This window comes from Drosophila mojavensis, unplaced genomic scaffold (genome assembly GCF_018153725.1).
Source record: "Drosophila mojavensis isolate 15081-1352.22 unplaced genomic scaffold, ASM1815372v1 contig_36, whole genome shotgun sequence".
Lineage (NCBI taxonomy): Eukaryota > Metazoa > Arthropoda > Insecta > Diptera > Drosophilidae > Drosophila > Drosophila mojavensis.
The window spans coordinates 4209100-4224137 of record NW_025318858.1 but is presented as its reverse complement, the minus strand read 5'-3'; the positions used below and the strand labels follow the sequence as shown (position 1 = coordinate 4224137).

At 34.7% G+C, this 15038-nt stretch overlaps 1 protein-coding gene across 2 annotated transcripts in view; it reads right to left on the bottom strand.

Annotated features, from left to right (window-relative positions):
- LOC6575947 (protein bunched, class 2/F/G isoform) overlaps nucleotides 1–15038 on the bottom strand; it is a 123384-nt gene that overhangs the window by 2938 nt on the left and 105408 nt on the right. The window lies entirely within an intron of this gene.

The following is a 15038-nucleotide window of genomic DNA, read 5'->3' as shown; positions in this document are numbered from 1 at the left end:
AAAGCTCATATGATTTATAGCTGGGTGACCTATGTGAAGGTGGGCGGCTTTCTAAGGGGCATGGTCAATGCGCTGTCGTCTCGCATGTTCTACAGCGATTTTTTCTTTACTCTTTTGGACTGGGCTTTTTGCCAAGCGCTCGAATCTCAAGAAACGCGTCGAGTCTATAAATATTTGCACGTTTTTTCATTTGTTCCCAAAATGCTTAATAAATGTATTTAAATAAGTTTAAAAATTGATTTATGCATGTAAATAAATAGCGTGAATAACTGTGAAATTTATAAAAAATAAATATAGAAATAGAAATTATAAAATGATCATTTTTATGAACTTTACTTTGAAATCCCATTGCTTATATAAAAATGAGTTGATTAACGTATAAAAACATGTCAAAAGCAAATAACAGAAACTGGTTCAAACTGAATTGAATAAACAGACAAGTGTTAAAATAGAAAAAAAAAACCGAAATATTCATATATTTTTTAACGCAAACATGTAATAAACAAATATATGCCAATAAATTAATTATGCACATGTTATTATTTTTTGTCTGAGAAGAATTAGATATTTTAAATCTTCAATTATGAAATTTTTATTTTTTAACATATTTATTTTCTTTACAAGAAAATTTTAAAATTTAAATTCTAAAATATTAATTTTTTTAAAATTTTGTTCGTAAAATTCTATTCTAAAATTTGCAGGTAACACAAACCAGCCACAAGCAAGGCAAATGCATTCACCACACTCACACACACATACATACGTATTCACACACACAGCAGAGACAGAGTCAGACAAATAGAAATTGGTAGTCGGTCGGGTCGAGGTTCGTTTTTGGGGTTCATGCGTGTCGCTTTCTGAGGTAGACACCAAACGTTTCTGTTGCCGCTGCTTCTTCTTTTTCTTCTACTACTTCTGCTTGTTGTTTTTGGTTGTTTTTTTTTTCGAGTCTTTCGTTTATTTTCCTCTTATATTTTTTTTTGCCTGCACTCAACGAAACTCACAAAAAAATACCACCAAATATGGCGTCGCTTCACTTGTTCCATGTGCTCTTTATTTTTGTTTTTAATAAATTTTCATTGTAAATTTTTTATTTCTGGCAATAAATTAATTATACTACTACATATATAAAGATATATCATCATATATGTAAATACACCTACATATATATGTATATTATTCTACGAGATGTTTGCCTTGAATGCGCGCAGCCTCAATTGAAACGAAAAAAATCTATGCACAAAAAATCAATAGAAAATGCAAGGTGAAATTTTTAGCCAATGCAACTGACTATAATATATGTATATTATTTATATATATATATTTTTCTTTCTTTCTTCTTTATACATACTTTGGCATTTGGCACCATCACATAGCAGGGGCTGTCATAGCCCTTCTGCCAAATTTCGTAGAGCCAATTTTCAGGCTGACGTAGAGACATGGTGCCCATCATTTTTGTATATATTTATTTATTATTATTAGTTACACTTGAGTATTTAACACAACAAAATTATTTTCTTTTCTTCAAGTTTTTCTTCTGCGAGTATTTAAGTTCTGATTATTTTGTATTGCACTTTTCACGCACTTATATAATATACAATTTGTTGCAGTGTTGTATCACAGTTGTAGTTTGTTTTTCTGCTTTGTGCGTTTTTTCTTTTACTTTAATATTTAATTTTTGGTATAGTTTTTTCTTTTGCGTTGTTTGCACGGCAAAAGTTCAGCAATAACTGAATACGCAGCACAGCTTTCAGTGATTTGTGAGACCGGCGCAGAGCTTTTGCATTTGCATTCGACACTGAAAGCTCTTTTCTTGTAATAAATTTTCTCTGCTGTTGCTGCTTTTACAGTTCTTGTTTGGCTGTATCAATGTAATTCACAATTAAAGAGTCTCTGTTTGGCTGCTCACACAAAATATTTATACTTTAAAAATATATTTAATAATAACTTATTTTCAAATAATTATTTTTCTTGTATATTTGTAGTATTTTTGCGTTTTACGTGCGGCGTGTTGCGAGTTTAACTGGCGACTGAACGTCTGCTTGCAATTAGCGACGCATTTTATATAAAATGGCAGCGACAGCGGTGAGAGAGCATGAGAGAGCGTAAGAGCACGAGCGCGAGCGCGCTGAGAACGCGTGTGTGTGCATGTGATGATAGCGTGTGTGTGAGACAGAGGGAGGGAGAAAACAAGAGAGCGCTCAGCGCTGTGCTGTGTATCTGCTGGCAGATACTTTATTTGGGAGTGCGCGCCATGTTGCGACAGCTATACAGTATACACATGCACATGCACATACATATATGTTTGTGTGTATGATTGTGGAGCTCATTGACGGGTATGTATCTCTATCTATCAGAACCTACCAAAAGCTGAGTTGCTGCGGCTGCTTCTGCCACTGTTGTTGTTTTTCTTACTCTCTGTGTTTGTTTTGACGCGCTTTGCCTCAATAATTTACACACTATATATTTTGTTTTATTTATTAATATTCATATGGATAAAAAAAAAGGCAGCAGACAGCGCCCGAAAAATTTGTTAACAAATTTAAGAAACCAGCCGGCATAAATACTCACACATTAACATATTCACAAAGTATCCCAAACAGCAACAAATTTTGCCACTCGTTTTCGGCATGACAAATTTCTTGGCTGTTTTTTGTTGCTGTTTCTTTTGACACTTTTGCGCTACGACGCAAAAACTTTACGACATTTTTTTTTATCATCCAAAGAGCGAAAAAGGAATTCGCAGTGAGCGAACGGGCGAGCGTTCTTATAGATACTTTTGGAGCAAACATACGATGTTTTTATTTTGCTTTTACTTTTGCCTTTGAGCAAAGCAAAACAAAAAACGTGGTCGGCGTTTTACCTTTTTGCGCATTGCGTTTTATCCCTTAGAGCTGCTTACATAGCTTTGATTTGATTTGAAGTGCCATTCTTTACATACGCAAATGTGTATACATGTACATATGTATATAATATATGCATATGTAAGCGTGGCCATTCGTTTCCGGATGGGCAAAAGAAAACAACCGCAAATCAAGCCGTCAGTTTTGCTTTTCAAGGGCTTGCAAATTTGCAAAACAAATTGTCAACAACAGCAGCAGCAATCGAATGAAACATTAACAATAGCAACAACTGTGTTCAAAAATTCAACTCACAACACACAGCGCGAGAACATGAAACGTATCGATTTCATGCGCATGTCGCAGATGCAGCCGCGCCCCCGCCCCACTCACTCTCTCTCTCTCTCTCCACCTTTCTCTCCATCTATCTGCCACATATATACAAAACAAAGCTCAATAACAAACACCGACACAGATACAAATTCAGATGCGTACACAGATACATACATATATGTGTATGTGCATCTGTATGCGTAGAAGAAGCTTAAATCTGATTTTCCCATAGCTTCAAATGCCGGCAACAAATTGCAAATTGTAAAAAAACATCCGCGTTGCAGGCGGCAAAAAATTAAGAAAAACATTTCAAAATGAAAACAAAAACAAAAGAGCAGAAAAACGTACATCAACAAAAATAAATGAATAAATAAAATTAAAACAATTAAAGCCACATTTGTATAAACAAATTGCAATATTTATACAAAACTGAAGCGTGTATCTGAACATTTTGCTGTCGCGGTGAAAAGATCTGGGAGAGTCCCATGAAAGGGTGTGGAAGTTAAAAGTAAGTATTAAGGAACTAGCGATTCTCATTTACAGCTACCATTTACAATATTAGCATAAATACTTTTATTTTATTATTATTGTGGGATGAGGTGTAGAAGGCAGGCTAATTGATATTGCTCAGCAAGGAATTAACAGTATAGGTTTTCATTATTATTGACCAATCATTATCATTATCATTATTATTATCAAAAATGGAACTCCTCTCTACTGCCACACCGATCTGGCAGAAAGTTTCGATGAAGTCAACGTCGAGTTCATAAGGTATTGACGATGCTCGGAGGAGTCGGAATCTGAGACTCGATATTACTACAAAAAGTAGTTATCGAATGCAAGAACATTATAAATATTATTAGTTACATGGTTACAATGCTCTAAAATTTCTTCAATGAAATCTCACTAAAAGCTGCCCAACAAAATTTGAATGAATAATTTGAATAGCGAATTCAAACAACAATTGCTATAATCGCAATTAAAATATAATTTTGGTGCTCAGCTAACAGTTGCTAGACGACCATCGTATGGTTCTGCTTTGGCAAACAGCCAATACTCAAAGACGCGTCACTATTCATTATTCACATGATACAAAGCAAAAGCAACAACAAAAACGCGCATCGTCGATGTGTCTAGCAATAATATAATATGCCAATGCAATTCGAGGGGAGCGGGCGATAGGGGCAGAGCGGGGGGTTAATCAAGGGGGTGTGTACAGCCATTACATATGTGAGTATGACAAAGCACGACCTTAGAGAGCAAGAGAGAGAGCGAGAGAGGGTAGGGAGACAGAGAGACTCCCCCGCATATGCAAATAATATTTGTTTCTAAAGTGAATACAAATACAAACAAAACAAAAAAAAAATTGTTATAAAATTCTCTGCGTGTGGAAATTTTTATTTGTTGTTTACGAACAGGCAAAAGCAACAAATTGTTGCAATAAAAGTCAACTACAGCCCGTGGAAAATTACAACGGAGAGAACTTTGTGTTGTTTTGTTTTTATTTTTACATGTGTTCTGTTATTTTTTGTTTTCATTTCATATATATATATTTTTTTTTTGTGTATTTGAAATTCATTTTGTTGTTTTCAACTAATTTCTAGTCGGAAAGTTTGGCACGCGTTCAGCGCGTGCACCAAAATGCTAGAGGAAAACTACGGAAAAATTGAACAAAGGGGCGCGTTTGAAAAACAATTTTCATGTGATGCACTTTGAGAAAAAGATGAATACATTTAAAAATGTTAACAATATCAAAATTGAATTGAATTTGGGAATCTTAAATATTTGCAGCGTAATTTTAAGACTTTCTGAAAGTGCAAGTCAAGATGTACTTAAAATAAAATACGGTCTTAAAATAAGAAATGTATAATTTTTGTTCTGTCAAGAAAACAAAAAGTTATTTTTAGTGTTGACTAACTTCTTGATGACATTTTCTCTAAGTGTATGCGCTACAGATGTGGCAATTAAAAAACAAATTCCGGCTGATTCCGATACTGAATCATATTCGGCGCGTGTTGTGCGGTGCACAAATTAACGGGATTGCAGTTGACTATGGACTTTGAGCGCTGCCCAACACTGCGCCACAATCAACCGAATCGCATTGCACTGACCAAAACGAGCGAGCGAACGAGCGATAAGATAATTGAGCAACGTTATTCGTGCTTATCGCTGGGAAACATCGCTAAATAAAACTGATCACAAATCTGGTTATAAAACAGAGAGAGAGAGAGAGAGAGTGAAAAGGGTTGAATGAGAGAGAGAGAGAGGGTGAGTGAGAGACAAGATCAACTAGACATACAGTCTCCCAAGTTGAAGAGCTGCCAGAACGAGTCATGGGGTTATATAAAATGACAGCTGCCTTGGTAATCAAGTCTGACTCGGCTTTGGGCAAATAAACAACGAAGTTAACACAGATGAGATACGAATGGATTTGCCTAATAGCAAATAAGCAAACAACTTAGCTAATGAGTTAAGTAGACTTACACAGCTAGCAGAACAGATCAACGAGGAAAACAAACCCATTGACAAAGGAGAACAAAGTAAAAATGGAGCAAAGTCAAAGGCAAAAGCCAAGATAAAGCCACAAGCAAAGACAAAGTCAAATTAAAAGGCAAAGTCAAAGTCAAATGCAAAGACAAAGACAAAGCAAAAGCAAAATGAAAATGCAAAGGCAAATGCAAGGAACAAAAAAGCTCGAGAGATATGAAAAGATTGCCTCAATAGAGGCAGAAGCAAGGCAAAGGCCAAAGAAAGTACAAAGACAAAGCAAAGAAGTAGAACAGAAGAAATCTCTATAAGTTCTGAAAAAGCCAAGAGAGACGTCAAGGACGATTGTTTGTTAATCAAAGATAATGCAATAATTCCAGATGACAGGTAATGACTAGCCATAGAACATCCGCGTAACAGAATCAGATAATATTTGTGTATTGAACACAATGGAGGACAATGTAAATCTGATCAAGTACAATTGATAAGCCCAAGAACAGTTACATCAACTGACCATGGAGCATTAAATCCACAGAGAATTATTTATAAATGACCACAAAGAACATTTATTGAATAGATAAGCCAAAGAAAAGCAAATGATAAAGCTAATATGAAACTAGATCACGAACACAATAATATAGAAACAATGGAGAAATAAGGAAGTAGATCAAGGAATTTATATGAAGACAAAAGCAATCCAAAGTAAATACCGTATATCCTATAGGACCAAAACATATAAGTAGAACAGAGTATAAAAATAAAAAGCAATTAGTCTAGACTAGGTTAAATTAGTCACACTGATTAGTTGTATTAATTGAGCGCCAAATGGATATATGATCTTTAAGGCCTATGGAAATAGGAACAAGAGAACGGGAGGGAGAAAGAGAGAGAGACGGAGGCAGACAACGCGTCAGATCACGCCACCTGTCAGCACCTTTTCAAGACGTTTATTTTTCCCAGCTTCTTTTATTTTTGTATTTTTGCGTCCCGTTCTGTCAACTGTTTGCCAAGAGCAACAGGAAGAAGACATCATTGGCAAATGTTTTGACAGCTGTGCCAAATTGCAAAATTATGCATTTGGCCAAAAGTCTGTGTACCGTTACCAGACAAACTGGAGCCCCCTACAGACATTTGAGCGCTGTCAGCGCCAGCCTTGAGGCTTATCAGCGCATTCGCACTGAAACTGGAATTCGACAACAAACAGCTGCCCCCAACCGCTTATCAATTCAGAAATGTCACAGTCTCCCTACTCTCTCCCTCTGTCTGTCCGTCTCTCTCTCTCTCTCTCTTTCAGTTTGGCTAATCAGCAAACGAAAAGTGCCTGAGCATTTTCGCCTCGAACTTGTTTGGGGCAGCCGAAGGCACTGAGAGAAATATGGGAAACGAAATAGGAAATGAAACGAGAAGTCGAATAATGTGATAGAAGCTCGAAGACGGAAGATGGCAAAAATAGTATTAAATAAACACTTACGGAAAATACTTTATAGCAATATACTTTTAATACTTGTATTTAAAATATATTTTTAGATCAAAAATAATTTCACTTAAAAATCTCATATTAAACTCAAGAAATTTCTTTCAGTGTTCTAATCACATCTTGATCGTTTCTTTAAGTATTCGTGTCTATACATAATATCTAGAAAGATACGTATCTGATACGTTTTTGTTTTGATTTCGAATGAGAGCTGCCTTTTTTCTTCATTATTGGATTCTATGGAACAGCTGCTGCTGACGTTACGTCCAGAAGCTAAGTGGGCAACAATTGAAATTAATTAAAAAACAAATCAAAAAGCAAGCGACGACACAACAAAAATCGGTCATAAATTTATGAAATATATACTATATATACACACACCCATATATAACGTATATATATATTTCAGTTGAAATGGGTTTCGATTGCGTAGACATGCTGCCTACCTAGCTGGCGGCAATCGCCTCATCTTGATTCGCTTATCGCAGCTGCCAAGCTGTTGCTTATCAGTCGTGTTACACACCAGCCACGCGTGATTAACTCAAAGGCAAATATAACATCCCAGAAAAAAACAATAACAACAATATTAGCAAACGGCCAAGTCCGTTTAGCTCGTATAATCAACAAACTATTAGCACATTTGTTTACCACAAAAAAAGTCTGGACATAAAAAATAGCAGCTGTCTACAAGTCAAAGATAAACGAGAGAAACAGGTAAATATATCTCAAACAAAGCACGACGTGGTAGACAGACAGGCAAACGTTGTTAGATACTGCATCAGTAGAGTGTATTGGGCAAAAAAATTAATAATTTCCAAGCAATCATATTTCTTGTACTCGAAATCGAAAATTTGCATTTTCCAGGTTATGAACTTTAGAAGAAACTTCTTTGATTTACAACACTGAAAACTAAATTCATAATATATCATAAGATTTCATATCGATGTCTACTTTTTACATCTCTGTCGTATATACAAATTTAATTTAAGTAAATTTAGTAGACGCCAATATTTAGCTACTGTCTACTAAACAAATGATCCAAAGACAAAGAGACGTTTTTCAACACTGTAATTTACTAAATTTGTTTTGTATGTTTAGGTAGACTCTCTTGCCTATTAATAAAGTGATTTGAGTAAGTTTCTTAGAAAAGTTTACTTGACTATAAACTCTCAAATAATACTTCAAAATAAACTCAACTGTTTTTCAACACTGGCAAGCAGCAGCATCTAAGCCAGTCAGCTATTTGCATTGCCAAGTATATATATATATATATATATATATATATAGAACTACCATTCGAGCATGATTCTCATGCTAATTGTGTGTGCTTATCACAGTTGAGTATTTTCTTGTTATTGTTGAGTTATTTTGCTGGCACAATATTTGGCCAAAATAAATAGAGCTTCCAAATTGCCACAGCAGTCGCCTGTGTGCATAGAAATTAGCATGCTGCTTCGCAAATAGATCAATGCCAAACAATTGAGCCAGCAACCAGTAACCAGCAGTCAGCAGCCATCAGACAGTCGCCAGTAGCGAGCAGTCAGTCGGTAGATTTATCTAATGGGGAACTATGTAAACTAGAGCCTAAATACATAGATGTATCTTCTAGTCGGGCACACGTGTAGCTGAAGCTCAAACAAAGCGCCAGTGCGCCTTATCAAGCAGTTCCCACACATATACAATATGTATGTCTATATATGTATATATCTGGGTGTAGCTGTAAATGGGCAATTTGTTTAGGTTGCCAATCAGAGGAAATACCAATAAAATGCTAAACGAGCTAAATGAAAAACGGGTTGGTTCGAACAGCCACGAAGCAGCAGCAGCAGCAGCAGCAAATTAAATATTGAAGAGCAACTGCTATTAAAAAACTTGACTAAAACTTGAAAAGCAATAAATTTTGAATATAACTACTGCCTATATATTATATATGACTACCTATAACTACTGCAGCTATTACTGCCAATGGATATCAAAATCGATATACCTTGAATCCACTGAAAATAGGAATATACATATAAAATATTTTTCTTTTTACTACAAATTTTCGCAAAGCTCTTAAAAATGAAAAGAATCTAGAAAGAGGAACTTATACAAGATGGTTTTTATTTTGAATTTTCGCTTAACTTAAAGAATTTACTTAAAATTAACTTAAAAGAATTTCCAATATTTCATTCTGATTTACTTTATCTGTTCTGATTAGAGAATTCTCTTAGAATAAGAGATAAGCATCTCCAAAAATATATATTTTCTACTCAATCTAAGTATTGAATGATTCATAATATAATCAGTTACACCACATATATTTTTAGAATTCTAGATTTGTGTGTTTTTGTATTACTCAATTTATGGAAAACTTTACAAAAAATTTTCCCAATTAAAAAAAATTCAATGCTCAATGATCTCAATGCTAGCTACATGTCTTCATCTCTGACATTTCCCATTAAGTTTTAATCAAAATACATTTCAATTCTTTGCCTATGCCTCAGAGGAATTCTTTAGACATGTTCTCTCAATTATATATTGACATATACAATCTATACACGCTCCCAAAATGCACGTCAATTAGGCAACTTTGAAACCAATATGATTAATTACAGTACACATGTTCATTTAGCCAAAAGGCAAGTGCCAATTAATTTCTATGATTTGGCGACTATTCTATAAAATTAAGCAATTAAAATCGCGTGTTGCACACGCAAATGACATCTACTACAAAACTAATAATAATGATAATAATAATGTGATGCAACGCCCACCCATCCAACAAATCAATGAAAACAAACGGTGAGAACACAACTTTTGCTTTCGCATCGCATCGAATTTGAGTCGAAAGCGTGCCAAGAGTTGAAAATTGTTTTTATACCCTGAACCCATTTTCAATGGGAAATCAGGGTATAATGGTTTTGTTGAAATGTATGTAACAGGGAGAAGGAGGCGTGGCAGACCCCACAAAGTATATATATTCTTGATCAGGGTGACGAGCTGAGTTGATTTGGCCCTGTCCGTCTGTCTGTCCGTCTGTCCGTCTGTCCGTCTGTCCGTATGTATGAACGCGTCGATTTCAGAAGATATAAGAGCTAGAGACTTCAAATTTTTTTTTAAATGTCCGTAATTACAGCGCGCATATCAAGTTTATCATTAAAAATCGATAACTCATCTCGATCTTTTTTTATCGATAAAAAACCTTATCGAAACCCAGTTATAAAATTATATCTTCTACACCTTTATTGCTAGAGTCTCCAAATTTTTAATGTATGCTTATATGCAATTTATACAATTTCGGTTTTTGTTAAAATTTACCCCCCACCTCTAAATTCACCCCCTCACCCTCACTTTTGTAAAAAGCGTATTTCAAATACTAGAGACTTGTGCTTTGGCAATTACATGCATATTCATGTTATAATCATAATCTAAAAGTTTCATGAAGATCGTACGTCCATAAAAAAAGTTATTAAACAATTAAGTTCTCATAGTAAGCGCACACTGCAGCCCATGCGTGTTTATGCGTGGGTGCTTGTGTGTGTATGTGTGTGTGTATGTGTGTGTGTGTATGCGTTTTTGTCTGTATGCGTGTGTGTGTGTATGTGTGTCTGTATGCGTGTGTGTATGTATACCTGTGTGTGCGTACGTGCGTGTGTGTGTGTGTGTGTGCGTGTTTCTTGTGTAAGCTGAAAGTCGCGAAAAAGTATTGAAATATCTATTGCTCCAAGGGTTCAGGGGATCTCGTAGTCGAGCAGTCTCGACTAGAGCTTTCTTACTTGTTAAAACTATTTTCGTAGCGATATTTTAGATATATATATTTCTATAACATATGTGTGTGTATATATGTATTTATATAGGGCGGAAGATTTGACAGCTTAACATGTGCGGCCCACAACATTTCTATATATCTATGCTATATGCTTTATAAAGATATTCGCTAAACACATTGACAGTTCCTAAATTAGGTTGATCCGCGTACGGAATAAGAAATATTACTCATCAGCTTCTTTATTTTTCTTCTTCTCTATCTCTGGGGCGGCATATTTGAAAGTACATTTTTGAAAATTGAGAATTGAATATGACACGCACATCGGCTCATCGGGGCTCGGCTGCTGTTTCAGAGAAAGTATTTAGTATATTCGGTCGACCTTAACCCAAAACTTGTCAAATTCCGCACATCAGCAACTAATTAAGCGACACTCGCAAAAATGGTTACAAGGATAATACACAAAAGAAACGAGCTCAACTGCAATCGCTAAATAAACAAAGACAAAGACAACTACATATTAAATAATACAGAGCGTCAACGTTTGCATTTGGTTTTTAGTTTTGCTTTAGCTTTTGCTTTTGTTTTCAGATTAGTTGTGTTCGCATTTTTAATTATTTTTCTAAATTTCACACAAATTGAGGTCAATGGGAAAAAGTTTATTCAACCTGAATCGAGCCAACAGAATTGAGATTAGACAACGAGCATAATCAAAAGAACAAGTTTCAAGTTCCACGAAAGGATGCGCAGTAAATGATTGTGTGAAATTCTTTGTGGGTAAATAACATAAAAATAGATGATTGCAACGAATGCCAAATACCCTATGTGTATTAAAGAAAAATGACATTGGCCGATATTGCAGGAATCTCTCATAAAATACTATGACGTTTTGCCATTTTACTCATTTAAATATTAATAGAAATTGACTTAAAATTGGATAATTGTATATCTATTATTGGGACAGTTATTGATTGATATTTACATAGATTGATATTGATTAATATATATTGACTGAAATGACTACAGAAGAGATGAATTGATTGAGAGATAATATAGACATATATAAGATATAAGATATATGCATATCAAACAAATGCAAATCTTCAATATGAGATAAAAATCGACTGATAAGCAAATGGATTAACGGAACTGATTGATTCGTGGAAATATGCCTATCGCACACTCGTTTGATTGACCGATAAATATGCACATAGATCGATAAACAGATATTGTCGTAGATAGACTGAGAAATATTATATTCTACATCTATAAAGATGTTATTATAGAGATGAATTAATAGATTGATAAAATTCAATATTTGCAAAGCTATCAGTCAATAGAGAGAGATAGCTAGATTTAGGAAACTTTTATTTCTAATGCCTTCCCTCTCTCATCTCTCATCTTTTATCTCACACATCTCCCCCACAGAGCTCACTTTGACACACTTTGTCACAATATGCCCATTACTCGCTGCATAGGGTATTTAAAAATTTGTATGAAGTGCTATTTATAGGACTTTTATGATGCTTGTGGCCTCGCTCCCAAAGGGTAGTTCGTGTTTGCGTGTGCGTCAAAAGATTGTCGGCAGACAGACACACACACACACTCACACATATATACACCTATACATTTGAAGATGAGAAAAAGTTAATTGCCACACGTGGCCAACAAATTTCGTTGCCATCTTCGGCGCTTGCCAACTAATTTGCGCATTCAATTGCAATTAGCGCAGGTCGCGCGTCTGCCCAGAAGTCTGTCGCTTACCTGGCCCAAATGCTAATCCGCATCGTTAGGCGCTTTGTGTGTGGCCAAGCAGCATTTACTGCAACTGCCACAGACTTTAATTGCAGTCTGTGTTTTTTTTTCTGCTTTCTGTAATTATTTTTGGTGCGCTGCTGCAGTTGCAGCAATTGCCTCCGTTTGAGCGAAACAGGCCAAGCAGCTAGTTTTATGAGCCATACATGGCCTGGATTTTTACGAGCTGTCTGCGTAAATGTGGAACTGGGTGTGAATAGCATTCGCAATATACGTGTGGCTGCTCAAATTGAATGAATTCATAAAAAGTGGAGTATTATAAGGCGGCTGAAGGAAGTTGAAGGATAGCAATTACTAAAGTTTGCAATTTGTCACATTTTAACTGAGCTTTAAATTTCTTAATATTACATTTCATATAGAAATTTGTAATTTGTGAGCTAAACGTTCATAAATTTTGTTATGAATTTATGAATTTCATTTCGAATATTTATATATTTTTAATTAAAATAAATCAGTTTTAATAGAAATATATTTATATCTATATTTCTATTTTATATCTATTTTTCATAGATTACTGAAAGATCACAATAATTAGGAAGAAATTGGAATTTAATCTCCCATTTTCTCATCGTACCATCTTAATATTATATATAAATATAAACACGAGTATTTGGAGCTTCAATCATTATCACGTCAAGCCCTCTTCATAAAGTGCTATAAGCACACTTAAATTGTGACACATTTTACAGCCAACTCTTTGGCCAAACAACCCTATCTATTTATCACATTACAACACCTATCGAATACCTGGCTCGTTTTCGCCCCTTCTCTCTCTTTCTCTCTTTCTCTAATTATCGTCGACTATGCATATCACAAATAGTTCGTAAGCAAATGAACAATGAAAGGAGAATTGAAGAGAACAACGCAGAAAATTAATGAAAATTCAAACGAAGAACGGACAAGCTCATCAAATCAAATAAAAACAACAAAATGAAATACGAAAAACAAAACAAAATAACATAAATGCAAAAAGAAAAAAAAAGAGCAAAACTGAATTATTTTATCATGAATTATTCAAGGCCAATCATTAAAGGCCTAAGAACGAACAAACAAAAACAACTGATCCGCTTTGATACAATACGTTGTTATTGTACTTTTGTGGACCCTATGCCACGCTCTTGCCTCTGCAAGTTCCGATGATATATATCATATAGAGATATATACATATATATAACCATTTGCTTAATGTGGAATATTCTTTTCCTTGTTTTCTGCTTAATTAGTTTGTTTTCTCTCTAGCTCTCTTTTATATTTTGGTTATTTTTGGAAATCAGCAAATTTTTTTTTGGGTTCCCATCAACTTGAAATAAAAATAAACCCCTCCACAGTTCCCTCCTCTCATACTCTATAGATTTACGCATAGTTGGCTCAATTTGTAGCATATTACATTTGTCTCATTCGATTTTTTGATTAAAATTCATTGAACGGAAAAATTTCCAATAGAATGTAGACATCACAGACATCATCTGGCAGCTCCATAAACTAATTGACTTACGTTAACCGGGCAGCAAATAATTTATCATTTATTTACAGTTCTGTTTTTTGTTTACCAAGTTTGTCTTATGTCATAGTCATAAATGTTGTGCTTACCTGTAAAGAGAAGAGCGTAGGAGGGAAAATGTTAAAAAAATACATAAATAAATACACAAATTATATATATGTTATTTCTAAGAAAAACACATTCAATTTTATATTATGTATGGATAATGTTCTGCCTTGCTTTTAATTAATTGGCTCTTAATACTTAATTATAAAATGGCTCATCAGGCAAATTGAACGTGGCGCAAAAACGATTTTTCCATTTTTCTTGGCTAAACTATTAAATGCGGAAGCAAATTCATAAAGCGACGCGTTGTTCGCTTTATAGATACCCACACACATTCACACACAACCACACACACACTCGCACACACCTCGTTGTTATTTATTGTTGTTGTTCTGTACACAAAGAAAAAACTTTCCACTATCTATGGAGGCGACAAACGTAGTGCGTAGAATAACGTTGTCTGGCCACAATTTTCCAAATATTTCAATTGGCATATTGGTGCCAGATTTGTGAGAAAAAAAAAGGCCTAAATGCAATCGAAACAACGCAGTCTGATAGACTATAGACATACGCTGTATACAACAGATACAATAGCTGAATCATAGTGTAAACTTCTTAATGTTCTTGTGTTATGCTCTTTAAATAGAGTTTTCAGGATGTATGGAATGATTTTCCTACATATGATAAGAGTCTACTGTGTGGTGCTATATATGTATATCAATGATATATACTTAAGAGTTTCGGATTTTAGTTCATAAACACTAAAAAAAACGGCTCAGATTAAAATGTATT